Source organism: Triturus cristatus, chromosome 4_1 (assembly GCF_964204655.1).
Source record: "Triturus cristatus chromosome 4_1, aTriCri1.1, whole genome shotgun sequence".
In the NCBI taxonomy this organism is placed as follows: domain Eukaryota; kingdom Metazoa; phylum Chordata; class Amphibia; order Caudata; family Salamandridae; genus Triturus; species Triturus cristatus.
Window position 1 is genome coordinate 1,323,791,301 of NC_140585.1, and position 14,726 is coordinate 1,323,806,026.

Genomic DNA, 14,726 nt, shown 5'->3' on the forward strand with positions numbered 1-14,726 from the left:
CACCAAATATGGCAAAAGCTAGATCTTCGTCCACAGATTGTGTCTTCTTAATTGGGTGTTACTACCTTCCGTAGTTTTTGAGATATTAAGGGAACAAAATAATTGTATATTTTGACATTTGGGCTCACAAGAATCTTGCAAGCATTCCACAAGAGCATGACATAAAAAATGGAGCCCTTTGATTGGTCAAAAGGCCTGTTTTTCCCATTAGCCTTCACACTCCCACAGGAGTGAGATGCTTCTGCAAGTCCTGCAAGAGCCAACGTTCTGATTGGCTGACTGTTGGAATATTAGAAATGAAACAACCACCATTACTTTTACTGTGAAAAGTTGGACGTGTTCTAGAAATGAAATAAGAGAAACTATATAAGGGGACAGGAAAAAGTATTGCTGCCCCCCTAGATTTAGGAAGTGTCTAAGGGACAACCATTGTGAAGAAAATAAATGTATGTTGTATTTAACTAATTTTTATGTTCTGATGGGACACTTGCGGGATTGTGAATAGCAAAAAAGGAGTAGAGGAGTTCTGAATATACTCTAGTATTAGGAATGCATATTGTAGTCCTTGTTTTTGAGAGGATGTGTGGAAGAGATAAGAGATAAGTACTGTGATGAGTAAACTGTTATTTCTCAACTAAAAAATGTTAACATTTTTCGAGACTCTTGTGGGATTGTGAAAAGTAGGAAGGAGTAGGTGATCTTTGAATACGCTCTGGTATGCACACTTGTTACTGTATGAAGGAGCCTTACTGGAAAAGCTGTTTATCAGAGTCAACTATTTATGCCCATTGGTTTAGGGAAAGTTGTGAGTAGAGTAAAGGCTCTTCCCACAAACACCCTACAATGCACATCCATCATCTGACAGGAACGGTGTATTGCTCCCCTTACACTCATCTGAACACATCTGTCATCTGAGAGAGAGATCCGAAAGAAAGGTTAGTCCATCCACACAATCCAACATGCATTCCCATCATCTGAGAGAGATGCCTGAAAGGAGAGACCACTCCATCTAGACACCCTACTACACACACCTGTCATCTAAGAGAGAGGTGTGAAAGGGGAGGCAAATCCCTCCATACACCCTACTATGCACACCCATCAACTGAGACAGTGGCCTGAAAGGAAAGGTCAGTCCATTCAAATACTCTGCTAATAACTAGGCCTGGGCTAAAATTCCGTTCCGCTCGCGGAAATTGCGATAAATTGACATTTTCGCGTTCCGCGGAGGGCGCGAAAATGTAAAAATCCGCATTTTACCGGAAATGTTTTGCTTGCTCGCGCGGTAAAATCATACATTCTCGCGTGCACGCGATGGCCTTACCTGAATCCCTGGATCGGCGGCAAATTTGTTGGTAGCCATTTGCGCTGTCCCGACAGTTCGTGCCCGCAGTAACGTCATTCGTCGCGCGATCACGTCTTTCTTCTCGCGATCATGCACCGCGAGACAAGTGAAAACAAGATGGCCGCGTCCATGAGCAACCGCATGGGTAAGTTGGCGAGCCGTGACCACGCAGAAAATACCGCGAACGGGCGGGAAAAACAACTTCCGCATCTTCGCGATATTTTCACGTGTTTGCGGAGATTTTTAACATTTTCGCGATAATTCGCGAAAGTGAATTTTCGCAAATTCCGCCCACCCCTACTAATAACACCTGCCATCTGAAAGAGAACTCTGCCAGGAAGGAGCAGTCCCACTCTACACATTTGATTGAGGGGTTTGAAAGGAGAATCCAGTCCATCCACACACCCTATCATACACATCCATCATCTCAGAGAGTGGTCTGACAAGAGAGGGCAGTCTCTCTCCATGCACACCTGTCATCTGAAAGTGACATCTAAGAAGAGAGGCCACTCTCTCCCTACTCACCACTATACTCACCCATCATCTGACAGAGAGGTCGGAAAGGAGTGGCCAGTCCATGCACACACCCTACATCTCCGACAGAGGTCTGACAGGAAAGGTCTGTCTCTCCCCATACACCCAACTATGCACACCTCTCATCTGAGACAGAGGTCTGAAAAACAAGGCCATTCAATCCACACACACTACTATGCATACCCATCATCTGAGAGAGAGGTCTCAAATGTGAGGGCAAACTATCCACACACCCTACTATGCACACCCATCATCTGAGAGGGAGGTATGACAGACCTGTTGCTTCCCATATACCCTATTACGCACAACATCATCTTAGAGAGAAGTCTGAAAGGAGAGGCCAGTCCATCCACACACCCTACTATGCACACCTGTCATTTCAGAGAGGTCTAAAATGAGAGGGCACTCCATCCACACACCCTACTATGCACATTTTTCATCTTGAAGAGAGGTCTGAAAGGAGAGGGCAGTCCATGCACAGACCCTACTATGAACACCCGTCATCTGAGAAAAAAGTCTAACAGGAGAGGTCTGTCACTCCACATCAACCCTACTATCCACACCCATCATATGAGAGAGAGGTTTGGAAGATGAGATCAATCTATCCACACACACTACTATGCACAACGGCCATCTGAGAACGACATCTAAGAGGAGAAGCCAGCCCTTCCCCACTCACTACTACCCTCACCAGTTATGTGACAGAGAGATCTGAAAGGAGAGGTCAGCTGATACACACACCCTAATATACACACCCGTCATCTGAGAGAGAGGTCTGCCATGAGAGGACTGTTGCTCCCATACACCTGCTATGCACACCTGTCATCTGAGAGAGAAGTCCGAAAGGAGAGGTTAGTCAATCCACACACACTACTATGCATACCTGTCATTTTACAGAGAGGTCTGAAAGGAGAGGCCAGTCCATGCACACACCCTACTATGCATATCCTTCATCTTAGAGAGAGGACTGATAGGAGAGGTCTGTTACTTCCCATACACCCGACAATGCACACCTCTCATCTGAGACACAGGTCTGAAAAGAGAGGACATTCTATCCTCATATGTTACTATACACACCCTTCATCTGAGAGAGAGGTCTGACAGAGGAGGTCTGTTGTTTCCCATATATCCTACTACATACTCCATCATCTAAGTGAGAAGTCTGAAAGTAGAGGCCAGTTCATCCACACACCCTACTATGCACACCCATCAACTGAGAGATGATTTAAATGAAAGGGCAGTCCATCCACACACCCTACTATGCACTCTTGTCATCTGAGAGAGAGGTCTGAAAGGAGAGGGCAGTCCATGCACACACACTACTATGCACAACCATCATCTGAGAGTGACGTCTAAGAGGAGAGGCCAGTCCTTTCCTACTCACTACTAGGCTCACTTGTCTTCTGGACAGAGAGATCTGAAAAGAGAGGTCAGTCCATACACACACCCAAATATGCACACACCCGTCAACTGGGAGAGAGGTCTCACAGGAGAGGTCTGTTACGACCAATACACCCTGCTATGCACACCTGTCATCTGAGAGAGAAGTCTGAAAGGAGAAACTAGTCCATCCACACATAATACTATGTACACCCATCATTGAGAGAGCATGGATTCAAATGTGTGGGTAGGCCATCCACACACCTTACTACACACACCCATCATGTGAGAGAGAGGTCTGAAAGGTGAGATATGTTGCTTCTCACACACCCTACTGTGCACACTTATCATCTGAGAGGGAGGTATTAAAGGAGAGGGTCCATGCACACATCCTACCATGCACACTCATCTTCTGAGAGAGAAGTCTAACAGGAGTAGTGTGTCACTCACCATGCACCCTACTATGCACACCCATCATCTGAGAGAGAGGTCTGAAAGGAGAGATTAGTCCATCTACATATACTACTATGCACACCCACCATCTGAGAGAGAGGTCTGAAAGGAAAGGCCAGTCCATCCCTGCACCCGACTATGCACACCATCATCTAAGAGAGAGGTCTCAAAAGAGAGGCCAGTCCATCCACACACCCTACTATGCACACCCATCATCTGCAGGAGAGGTCTGAAAGGAGAGGTCAATTCATCCACACATAATACTATACGCACCCATCATCGGAGACAGAGGTCTGAAAGGAAATGCTAGTCCATTCCCAACTCTACTACACATACTTGTTGTGTGAGAGAGGTCTGACTCGAGAGGGCAGTCCATCCCCACACACTACAACGCACACCGGTCATCTGAGAGAGAGGTCTGAAAGGAGAAGACAGTCTAGCCACACACACTATTATGCACACCCATCATCTGAGAGAGAGGTCTGTTAGTCCCCACAAACTACTAGGCACACACATCAGTGAAATCATCAAAGATATCATTTGAGATGTCATGAGTGATGTCATAAATGATGTCACAGAACACGGCATGAGTGATGTCATATGTGAGGTCATAAGTAGTACATGGCAGGTGTCAAAGGTGAAGTTAGCCCTGCTAATGATAACTGCTGGATTTCTGTGTTTACTTTTATTTCAAAACGTTAATGTTGTCACTGAGAAATTTCCCTAATTATAACATTTGTTTATTTTCTGTTTAAAAAAAATAGGTCGTCTTTCACACCTAACAATGATGTTAGTTTAACCTCTGGATTTTCTCAGTCAAATATATATATATGTATATATATTTATATATTCACAGAAAAAACCAAAGGTTTCAGGGGTGTTATAGTTAGCTGGCCATTTCACTCGTACAAAACCATAGAAATTCCTCCTTTATAGTTAGTTCTGCTAACTATAACTTGCGCGCCCGCAATGCACTGCTGATGATGTCACATATTGCATCATTCATGACATGGTCAGTGACATCATAATTGTAATTAAAAGTGTCTCACTTAATACATGGATTAGTAACTAAACTATTTGAATGCGTGCAGCACTGTCTCTGTTGTTGTATAACATGCTGCATCAGTTGGTCACTAACTACATGAGTGTGTATATTAGTTATTGATTAGTTGGGTGAGTATTTGTATGGGACACTGAGTTTGTGTGTGGTTGGATGGGGTGTGTGTAACTCTATGCATAGATGTGTGAATGGTTGATTGACTAGGTGTATAGGTTTATGAGTGCATGTGGAAACAGTTGTTTGGGTGACTGAGTGTATTTATTTGTGTGTTGGTGAGCGAATATATGTTTTAGTTGTAGATCTTCAACAAAGTAAAAAAATAAAAGGCATTGTATGTGAGAGTTGGTGTATATAGATAAGTATGTGTAAGAGTCAGTGATTGTGAGAGTAACTATATGAATGAGTGTATAATTGTATTGGTGATTTTTTAACATATTAACTATGAGTTACTATGTGTTTGAATAAATCAGGTGTTGTTGGATAAATGTGTAAGTGAGTAAATGTAAGTGTGATAAATTGTTTACGTGAGTGAGTAGGATGACTGCATAACCGACTAAGATGACTGCTGATGTGTCAATGTCTATATATGTTTATAAGTGCATTTGATAGTGTTCTATTAATTAGTGACTGCATGTATAAATGATTCTGTTGTTGAATGGGTCGTTGTGTGTGTGTAGACTTAGGAATCAGTGAGTGGGTATGTAGCAACTGGTATTGGTGTGTCAATGGTTTCAAATATGGTACTCTGTATTTTACAGTGAGTGATGAAAGGTTATACTAGTGTATGATGAGGTGTATCAGATTGTCACGTGGAGGATGTCATCAGTGATGTCACTGACCATGTCATGAATGATGCAATATGTGACATCATCAGCAGTGCATTGCGGGCGCGCAAGTTATAGTTAGCAGAACTGGTTTTGTACGAGTGAAATGGCCAGCTAACTATAAAACCCCTGAAACCTATGGTTTTTTCTGTGAATTTCTAAGGTTTTTTAAATGCTAATTTCTAACTATAACGTCTCTGAAGCATATGTTTTTTTCAGTGAATTTCAAAGGTTTTTTAAATGCTAATTTTGAAGTGTGATAGTAGTTATACCTATTTTTTTGTACTGATTTTCTACAGTTTTTTAACTGTTTATTTATAAATACTTTATTCATTAAATAACATTATATATTTTTATTAAAATTGCAAAAAAAGATTAAAAAAAAAAATTCTAACTGAAAAATTGATTAATTTTCTTGTTTTCATTTTTTATTTTAATATATTTAGATTATTTTCTATTTTAAATCCATTTTTTTTTTGGAGTCGCGCACTCAAAGCGTACACATCAAGGTGGGTGCGCGCATTCTAGCTGCCATTTAAGAAAAGTTGTGAAGGGTCCGCGTACGGTGTGCGACATCTGCATGTTTTTCAGTTACATCATATACATTTATTATTACGTGATTGGTATGCGACCAGTCCGCGATTCCTGCTCCCACGCATTCGCGACACATGCGCATTATGGTACGAGATGCTTGCGCGGTTGCGGGTCCCGCGTGACGTCATATACGTGCTGGGGCGCGCTGGGTGCGCATCGCCCGCAAAAAAAATGTATGTTCCAAAATGATATGTATATGTCTTTAATATACATATTAGGGCAAGAGATTATCTAAGATATTTATAAAAATAATATATTTGTACTTATAATAAACTTATATTATTTTTAAATACATTTTCGCGAAGTCGGGTACGTGCATCGTGAGTGCAGAGAAACCAGGTCAGCAGAGCCATTGTAGAGCCAGAGAACCAGGTCAGCAGAGCTGCTCTAGAGCCTAACAAACAGGTCAGCAGAGCTGCTTTAGAACCAGAGACCAAGGTCAGCAGAGCTGCTCTAGAGGCAGAGACCCAGGTCAGCAGAGCTGCTCTAGAGGCCGAGAACCAGGTCAGCAGAGCTGTTGTAGAACCAGAGAAACCAGGTCAGCAGAGCTGCTTTAGAGGGAGAGAACCAGGTCAGCAGAACTGCTTTAGAGCCAGAGAACTAGGTCAGCAGAGCTGCTCCAGAGCCAGAGGACAAGGACAGCAGAACTGCTTTAGAGCCAGAGAACCAGGTCAGCAGAGCTCTTTAGAGGGAAGAACCAGGTCAGCAGAGCTGCTTTAGAGCCAGAGAACCAGGTCAGCAGAGCTGCTCTAGAACCAGAGAACCAGGTCAGCAGAGCTGCTTTAGAGCCAGAGAACCAGGTCAGCAGAGCTGCTTTAGAGTCATAGAACTAGGTCAGCAGAGCTGCTTTAGAGCCAGAGAACCAGGTCAGCAGAACTGCCCTAGAGGCAGAGAACCAGGTCAGCAGAGCTGCTTTAGAGGGAGAGAATCAGGTCAGCAGACCTGCTTTAGAGCCAGAGAACCAGGTCAGCAGAGCTGATCTAGAGCCAGAGAAACCAGTTCAGCAGAGCTGCTTTAGAGGGAGAGAACCAGGTCAGCAGAGCTGCTTTAGAGCCATAGAACCAGGTCAACAGAGCTGCTCTAGAGGCAGAGAACCAGGTCAGTAGAGCTGATTTAGAGGGAGAGAACAAGGTCAGCAGAGCTGCTTTAGAGCGAGGAGAACCAGGTCAACAGAGCGGCTCTAGAGCCAGAGAACCAGGCCAGCAGAGCTGCTTTAGAGCTATAGAACCAGGTCAGCAGAGCTGCTCTAGAGCCTAAGAACCGGGTCAGCAGAGCTGGTCTAGAGCCAGAGAACCAGGTCAGCAGAGCTGCTGTAGAGCCAGAGAAACCAGGTCCGTAGAGCTGCTTTAGAGCTAGAGAACCAGGTCAGCAGAGCTGTTGTAGAGCCAGAGAACCAGGTCAGCAGAGCTGCTCTAGAGCCTAAGAACTAGGTCAGCAGAGCTGCTCTAGAGCCAGAGAACCAGGTCAGCAGAGCTGCTGTAGAGCCAGAGAAACCAGGTCAGCAGAGCTGCTTTAGAGCCAGAGAACCAGGCCAGCAGAGCTGCTTTAGAGCCAGAGAACCAGGTCATCAGAGCTGCTTTAGAGTCAGAGAACCAGGTCAGCAGGCCTGCACTAGAGCCAGAAAACCAAGTCAGCAGAGCTGCTTTGGAGCCATAGAACCAGGTCAGCAGAGTTGCTTTAGAGCCAGAGAACCAGGTCAGCATAGCTGCTCTAGAGCCTAAGAACCAGGTCAGCAGAGCTGCTCTAGAGCCAGAGAACCAGGTCAGCAGAGCTGCTGTAGAGCCAATGAAATCAGGTCAGTAGAGCTGCTTTAGAGGGAGAGAACCAGGTCAGCAGAGCTGCTCTAGAGGGAGAGTACCAGGTCAGCAGAGGTGCTTTAGAGCCAGAGAACCATGTCAGCAGAACTGCTTTAGAGCCATAGAACCGGGTCAGCAAAGCTGCTTTAGAGTCAGAGAACCAGGTCAGGAGAGCTGTTGTAGAGCCAGAGAACCAGATCAGCAGACCTGCTCTGTAGCCTAAGAACTAGGTCAGCAGAGCTGCTCTAGAGCCAGAGAACCAGGTCAGCAGACCTGCTGTAGAGCTAGAGAAACCAGATCAGCAGAGGTGCTTTAGAGGGAGAGAACCAGGTCAGCAGAGCTGCTTTAGAGCCAGAGAACCAGGCCAGCTGAGCTGCTCTAGCTGACACTGACTGACTGACACTGACTGACTGACACTGACTGATTGACACTTACTGACACTGAATGACTGACACTGACTGACACTGACACTGATTGACTGAAACTGACAATGACTGACACTGATTGACTGACACTGATTGACTGACACTGACTGACTGACACTGACTGACACTGATTGACTGACACTGACACTGAATGACACTGACACTGACTGACAGTGATTGACTGAAACTGACTGACTGACAATGACTGACACTGATTGACTGACACTGACTGATACTGATTGACTGACTGATTGACTGACACTGACACTGATTAACTGACATTGACTGAACGACTGACACTGACTGACTGACACTGGCTGATTGACACTGACTGACACTGACTGACTTCTCTCTACTACTCTACTACTCACACTCTACTACTCTCTCTCTACTACTCTCTCTCTACTACTCACTCTCTACTACTCACTCTCTACTACTCTCTCTCTACTATACTACTCTCTACTGCTCACTCTCTATTACTCACTCTCTACTACTCACTCTCTACTTACTCTCTACTACACTCTCTCTACTACTCACTCACTACTACTCTCTACTATTCACTCTCTACTACTCTCTACTACTCTCCGCTGCTCTCTACCACTCACTCTCTACTACTCTACTACTCACTCTCTACTACGCTCTACTTCTCTCTACTACTCACTCTCTACTACTCACTCAGTACTACTCTCTACTACTCACTCTCTACTACTCTCTACTACTTTCTCTCTACTTCTCTCTACTATTCACTCTCTACTACTCACTCTCTACTACTTACTCGCTACTACTCTACTACTCACTCTCTACTACTCTCTCTCTACTACTCGCTCTCTACTACTCGCTCTCTACTACTCTCTACTACTCACTCTCTACTACTCTACTAATCTATACTACTCTACTACTCACTCTCTACTACTCACTCTCTACTACTCACTCTCTACTACTCTCTACTACTCTCTCTACTACTCACTCTACTATTCTCTACTTCTCACTCTACTATTCTCTACTACTCACTCTACTACTCTCTACTACTCTCTACCACTCACTCTCTACTACTCTACTACTCACTCTCTACTACTCTCTCTCTACTACTCACTCTCTACTACTCACTCTATTACTCTCTACCACTCACACTCTACTACTCTACTACTCACTCTCTACTACTCTCTCTCTACTACTCTCTACCACTCACTCTCTCTCTACTACTCTCTACTACTCACTCTCTACTACTCACTCTCTACTATACTCTACTACTTACTCTACTACTCTCTACCACTCACTCTCTACTACTCTACTACTCACTCTCTACTACTCACTCTCTACTACTCTCTACTACTCACTCTCTACTACTCTCTACTGCTCACTCTCTATTACTCACTCTCTACTACTCACTCTCTACTACTCTCTACTACTCACTCTCAACCACTCACTGTCTACTACTCTCTACTATTCACTCTCTACTACTCACTCTCTACTACGCTCTACTTCTCTCTCTACTACTCACTCTCTACTACTCTCTACTACTCACTCTACTACTCACTCTCTACTACTCTCTACTATTCACTACTACTCACTCTCTACTACTCACTCAGTACTACTCTCTACTACTCACTCTCTACTACTCACTCTCTACTACTGTCTCTCTACTACTTCTCTCTACTATTCACTCTCTACTACTCACTCTCTACTGCTCTCTACTACTCACTCTACTACTCACTACTACTCTCTACCACTCACTCGCTACTACTCTACTACTCACTCTCTACTACTCTCTACTACTCTCTCTCTACTACTCACTCTCTACTACTCCCTCTACTACTCTCTACTACTCACTCTCTACTACTCTCTCCTACTCTCTCTCTACTACTCACTCTCTACTACTCACTCTCTACTACTCTCTACTACTCACTCTCTACTACTCTCTCTCCACTACTCACTCTCTTCTACTCACTCTGTACTAGTCTCTATTACTCTCTTCTACTCACTCTCTACTACTCTCCCTCTCTACTACTCTCTACTACTCACTCTACTACTCTCTTCTACTCACTCTTTGCTACTCTCTGCTACTCTCTACTACTTCTCTCTACTATTCACTCTCTACTACTCACTCTCTACTGCTCTCTACTACTCACTCTACTACTCACTACTACTCTCTACCACTCACTCGCTACTACTCTACTACTCACTCTCTACTACTCTCTACTGCTCTCTCTCTACTACTCACTCTCTACTACTCACTCTACTACTCTCTACTACTCACTCTCTACTACTCTCTCCTACTCTCTCTCTACTACTCACTCTCTACTACTCTCTACTACTCACTCTCTACTACTCTCTCTCCACTACTCACTCTCTTCTACTCACTCTGTACTAGTCTCTATTACTCTCTTCTACTCACTCTCTACTACTCTCTACTACTCACGCTCCACTATTCACTCTCTACTACTCGCTCTCTACTACTCTCTACTACTCACTCTCTATTACTCTACTCTCTCTACTACTCACTCTCTACTACTCACTCTCTGCTACTCTGCTACACTCTACTTCTCTCTCTACTACTCACTCTCTACTATTCTCTACTACTCACTCAACTACTCTCGACTACTCTCTACCACTCACTCACTACTACTCTTCTACTCACTCTCTACTACTCTCTCTCTACTACTCACTCTCTACTACTCACTCTACGACTCTCTACTACTCACTCTCTACTACTCTCTCTCTACTACTCTCTCTCTACTACTCATTCTCTACTACTCATTCTCTACTACTCACTCTCTACTACTCATTCTCTACTACTCACTCTATTACTCTCTACTACCCTCTACCACTCACTCTCTACTACTCTACTACTCACTCTCTACTACTCTCTCTCTACTAACTCTCTACTACTCACTCTACTACTCTCTCTACTACTCTCTCTACTACTCTCTCTCTACTACTCACTCTCTACTACTCTCTACTACTCACTCTCTACTACTCACTCTCTACTATTCTCTACTACTCACTCTACTACTCCCTACTACTCTCTACCACTCACTCTCTACTACTCTACTACTCACTCTCTCTCTTTACTACTCACTCTCTACTACTCACTCTACTACTCTATTCTACTCTCTACTACTCTCTCTCTACTACTCACTCTCTACTACTCGCTACTACTCACTCTCTACTACTCACTCTTTACTACTCACTCTCTACTACTCTACTACTCTCTCTACTTCTCACTCTCTACTACTCTCTTTAGTACACACTCTCTACTACTTGCTCTCTACTACTCGCTCTCTACTACTCTCTAGTACTCACTCTACTACTCACTCTCTACTACTCACTCTCTACTACTCACTTTCTACTACTCTCTCTCTACTACTCTCTCTCTACTACTCTCTCTCTACTACTCTCTCTCTACTACTCACTCTCTACTACACACTCTCTACTACTTGCTCTCTACTACTCGCTCTCTACTACTCTCTAGTACTCACTCTACTACTCACTCTCAACTACTCTCTACTACTCACTCTCTCCTACTCACTCTCTACTACTCACTCTACTACTCACTGCTACTCTCTACCACTCACTCTCTACTACTCTACTACTCTCTCTCTACTACTCACTCTCTACTACTCACTCTACTACTCTCTACTACTCACTCTCTACTACTCTCTCTCTACTACTCTCTACTACTCACCTCACTCTCTACTTCTCACTCTCTACTACTCGCTACTACTCACTCTACTACTCACTCTCTACTACTCTACCACCCTCTCTTACTCTCTCTACATCTCACTCTCTACTACTCTCTCTACTACTCACTCTCTACTACTCTCTACTTCTCACTCTCTACTACACACTGCCTACTACTTGCTCTCTACTACTGTCTAGTACTCACTCTACTACTCACTCTCTACTACTCTCTACTACTCACTGTACTACTCACTCTCTACTACTCACTCTCTACTACTCTCTACTACTCACTCTCTACTACTCACTCTCTACTACTCTCTACTACTCACTCTCTACTACTCTCTCTCCACTACTCACTCTCCACTACTCACTCTCTTCTACTCACTCTGTACTAGCCTCTACTACTCTCTACTACTGACTCTCTACTACTCTTTCTCTCTACTACTCTCTACTACTCACTCTCTACTACTCTCTACTATTCACTCTCTACTACTCACTTTACTAATCACTCTACTACGCACTCTCTACTACTCTCTCTCTGCTACTCACTCTCTACTACTCTCTACTACTCACTCTCTACTAACTCTCTACTACCCTCTACTATTCAATCTCTACTACTCACTCTACTACTCACTCTCTACTACTCTCTACTACTCTCTACTACTTCACTCTCTACTACTCACTCTCTACTACTCTCTACTACTCACTCTCTACTACTCTCTTCTACTCACTCTCTGCTACTCTCTACTACTCTCTACTACTCTCTACTAATCTCTACTACTCACTCTCTACTTTCTATTACTCACTCTCTCTACCTCTCTACCTCTCTCTACTTCTCTCTCTATTACTCTCTACCTCTCTACCTCTACCTCTCTAGCTCTAACTCTCTACCTCTACACCTCTACCTCTCTCTACAGGCACACATTTGCACATATATATATGCATATATATGCATTTATATATATGTATGTGTATATATATATATATACATATATCAACATATATATAATCTGTATATCTATATAAATACAAATATAAATGCATGCGTACATATACATATACATATACATATATGCATACATATGCATGTTATGTACATGAAAGTTTGAAAAACACTAATACCAGCAAAGCTAAAAAGCCACCTAATTACAAACAGAATTGCTTTAACTTAAACGAGGGCAAGACCTATTGCATTATCAATGCTTGTTTACTTTGGTTCCATCAAGAAGGCATTCAGATGTGTCACACATTTGCCATAAATTCTAAATGGTAGCACTCTAGTTGCTCATTAGATCACTGTAGTAAAGCTACTGCTCACCAGGGAAGTCTGCTGCTGGTATTCAAAGTGCATGTTTCAGTCTGAATGTCAGAATTTGTTTATGAAATAGAAGAGGATTTGAGAAGTCAAAATGTGCCATAATTTTTCTTTCTGCATCACTAATCATAATTTCTATGGCAAAATGAACCCCCTCATTTTGTTCATTTGCAAATTAAATGTTTTAAGTGTTACCAATTTATTCCAATCAAGATGGCTTCAGGTGTGCCATACTTTTGTCATATGTAAGACTGTTAGCGCTCTACTTGTTCTTTAGAACACTCTGGGACATTTTGTCATTGGGCTATACTTGGGCTACATCTGGGTGATATTTGTGCTGCATTTGGGCTCTTTTGTCTCTGGTGGCCATCTTGGGAGACTTATTTGTTATGAAGTTTCCTAATTTCCTCATTTACTACAGTCTCCTCAGTAGGAAATACTTTCAGTTTTTTACTTTGATTCCATCAAGAAGGCATTCAGATGTATCACACATTTGCCATACATTCAGAATGTTAGCACTCTAGTTGCTCATTAGATCACTGTAGTAAAGCTACTGCTCACCAGGGAAGTCTGCTGATGGTATTGAAAGTGCATGTTTCAGTCTGCATGTCAGAATTTTTTAATGAAATAGAAGAGGATTTGAGGAATCACTCAAAATGTGCCCTAATTTTTCATTCTGCAGCACTAATCATACTTTCTATGGCAAAATTAAATGTTTTAAGAGTTACCGCTTTATTCCAATCAAAATGGCTTCAGGTGTGCCATACGTTTGTCATAAGTAGGACTGTTAGCGCTCTAGTTGTTCTTTGGAACACTCTGGGAAGCTGCATATGAACACAAAGGAATCAACTGACAGTCTCTGCCCTTGTTGGATGTACATGTTTTACTGAGAATGTCAGACTTCCTTCTCACATGACTGAGAAAGATAATGTGAATTTACAGAAAATATGCTCTCAGTTTAGCTTATAGATCACCTTCCAAACCACTGTGGGAAAAGCATGAGAAAATAGTTTTCTCTCAAACATGATTCATGATATCCCAGCAGAAGGCTTTTTCACATGGTAAAATCACCTTAGAACATACCACAATTCCTACAATGAGTATGGTACCATCAACAAATCATTTATAATGTAACTAAAGTCTTAAAACCTTCTATTAACTGCAATGCTTTTTAATGAGGTGCTATCATGTATGTTGGTCCCAAGATGGCTGCCAACACTTCTTAGATGAAGTGCTGACAGGTGTGGTTAGGCTCCGCCCACATATATATGTGATTTTACTTTTGATTTTCTCAGGAACTACTGAACGGATTTACACCATTT